Source organism: Crocuta crocuta, unplaced genomic scaffold (genome assembly GCF_008692635.1).
Source record: "Crocuta crocuta isolate KB4526 unplaced genomic scaffold, BGI_CrCroc_1.0 scaffold13, whole genome shotgun sequence".
NCBI classification, from domain to species: Eukaryota; Metazoa; Chordata; class Mammalia; order Carnivora; family Hyaenidae; genus Crocuta; species Crocuta crocuta.
In genome coordinates, this window is record NW_027530007.1 from 1,331,624 (window position 1) to 1,334,406 (window position 2,783).

The 2,783-nt window shown below is 46.9% G+C and overlaps 1 long non-coding RNA gene across 1 annotated transcript; it reads right to left on the reverse strand.

Annotated features, from left to right (window-relative positions):
* Positions 1 to 772: 772 nt before the first annotated feature.
* LOC144231384 (uncharacterized) lies at positions 773 to 2,715 on the reverse strand. The gene is made up of 3 exons (XR_013335073.1): positions 2,682 to 2,715; positions 2,131 to 2,332; positions 773 to 907 (listed from the first exon to the last, which is right to left on the reverse strand). It is a non-coding gene; the product is annotated as an uncharacterized LOC144231384 (long non-coding RNA).
* Between the last annotated feature and the right edge of the window lie 68 nt (positions 2,716 to 2,783).

Here is a 2,783-nt window from a genome sequence, read left to right on the forward strand (position 1 = left end):
TAAAAATAAAAAAATAAAGTGGGAGCTTATCAGATGAAGCAAGTGAAGACATTCTGCATAAAAGTGGTCTGAAAGTACAATACCATGCAGGAATGGGGAGAGTGAACTTGAACCATATTGAGTTGCAAGCCTTAGACGACTTTTGGTATGTAAAAGGGCAATTTCACACAGTCGGACCTTACAGTTCAGCACATCTGGCTGAGTGGTGAGTGGAGAACGAAAGGAGCAACTGAAATAGCAACTGAAAGGAGGCTGGAACGAAATAGCAACTGAAAGGAGGCTAGAAACTAGAGTGTGGAGGCAGACTGTGGCCTGCCTCACAGTTCAACAGCAAGGAGTCTGAACCTGATGCTGTGAACAACAGGCAACCGTGTGAAGTTCTAACACAGAAATAGACTCTGAGTAGTATTTAAAATAGCTTGGCACACATGGCTGGCTCAGGTACAGCATCTGACTCTTAATCTCAGAGTCGTGAGTTCCAACCCCACGTTGGGCGTGAAGCCTACTTAAAAAATAAAAATTAAATAAAACGTAACCAATGTCAAACAGGTAAAGAGAAAGCTAGAAGCCACAGGACCTATTAAAGAGGCCTTCAATAATGGGAAGAAGAGAACGCTAAATGGAGCTGTCAAGTACTATATAGAGAATCTTCTAGAGAGAGCATGCCTATGGAGTTCTTCCAAAGAATAGCATTTTCAGTTCAAGTAAATTTTCTATTTCTAAATTCTTGTGGGTCGCAGCTACCTAGTTTCAAAGACTGAATCATAAAAGCTGTTCAAAGAACTTGTATTAGGGAAAGCATGAGAACTGCAAGGTCAGCAGCCATATCTTACAAGATTTGTATCCCCCCAAATCTGCCAGAGACCTGGGCCATAGTGGTGCTCCGTACACATTTGTTGGAGGACTCCTGTATTAAAACCAAAGATGAGATTAAATATTGATACGATTGTAACCCCCAAAGTCTCATACCTGTTCTAGATTTTTCTATAACTCTACACCATGCATCAACTATTCTGCTCCAGAAAATATGAGCACCGTACTTTCTTGGTTCTGCATGAAGTAACTATCAAGGGCTACAGTGATATAACCGTTTTCGTGAAAGATAAAGGGCATGGGAATGAATGGACTCGGGAAAACGGTGGCTATCAATGGGAAAGACCTACTCTTTGGACATGAGTCATCAGGATTAAGATCTTTAGTGAATCTAATGGGTTTCAAGTTGTATCTAGACAAAAACTTCCAACTCTGTTGAGACGAATGACCAAAGGAAGGCTAGCTGATGGCAGCCTTTAAGGACAGTCTAATGAACCTATCCCTCCGGGATGGTTTCACATAACCCTGTGTGATGGGAGGGATGTGGCAAAGAACTTTCAGGATCTTTGCAAGCACTGGTACCTTTCTATAGTTTAGGCCTTAAAACTCTGGGAGGCACGTAAGGTAGTTTGAGAGAACTGGGGCTGTGCTGTCAAATTACCTACTTTCAAATCTTAACTCCACCTCAAACTACCTTTGTGAAGTTAATCTATGCTTGCTTCCTCCTCTGACCATATGGTTGATAGTATGATCTATCCCACAAGGTTGTTTTGAGGATGAGCTAATACACGTAAAGCACGCAGCACAGCCTGAAATGCAGTATGCGGATGAGCCATATATGGGCTAAGTGCTCAAAAATATTTGTTGTTAAAATGAACTAGGCTTGGGGCGCCTGGGTGGCTTAGTCGGTTAAGCGTCCGACTTTCGCTTGGGTCATGATCTCGCGGTTCGTGGGTTCGAGCCCCGCGTCGGGCTCTGTGCTGACTGCCAGCTCAGAGCCTGGAGCCTATTTCAGAGTCTGTATCTCCCTCTCTCTCTGACCCTCCCCTGCTCACACTGTATCTCTCTCTCTCCTAGAAATAAATAAAAGTATTTAAAAAAAAAATGAACTAGGCTAGGTCTTCGTTCTGCCAGGTACCTGTACCCATGGGGAGATGCTAGAGTGAAAACAAGTTTTCTCTTAATAGAATATTCCTGTTAATAGGATAGTCTGAATAATGGGATCAGTTAACATTTATGGAACACTTACTAAGCCAAATGAGTTGTGTTAAGGGTGTGCCACCCACGATCTTCGGAGAAAGGCTACACCCCACTAACCTTCCCAGCCATCGCCTGGGCTGCGAAAACTGCCTGCCTCAGAACAAAAGCCCTTCCTGGGTTCACTTAACAAACGCGTGAGTTCCCAATATGTGCCTCAGCAAGAGTGTGTCCAGAGGTGTAGATGGGGAGGAACGACCGGAACTGGTCAAGAGAGTTGGAGAGCCCGCGTGGCAGGGAAACGCCTTCTCCAGTGGTTTGCCTAAAAAGGGCAAGAGAAACGTGACCGCGGTTGGAAAGAGGTGTGCGGTGATGTTCTGCGTCTCTGTCGTTGGCAGGGATGCCAGCACACGTGTCGCCCGTTAGGGATGCACCGGGAGCGAGGAAGAAGGCAGACGATGCCAGAGAGAGGGCATCATCGCAGGAGACCAGGCCATGCGGGTGAGGCGGGCACGGGACGAGCTTGGGAGGAGCTGGCCTTCAATATGAGGATAATTGGGCCCCCCGGGTCCTACCGTAAATCACGAGGTTAGCGAGAAGATACGATAAGGGGTTAAAGAGAAAAAGTAAACTCCCCCGGGCGGGGCGCTCCGGGATGCAAAGCAACTCACCCTCCAAGCCACCGCGTCCCCCGCCCCCGAGAAGACGAACTTTGCGCCTGCGTAGTGCGCGCGCGTCGCGTCGGCCTGAGGCACTCTCGCGAGAAGAGCCGC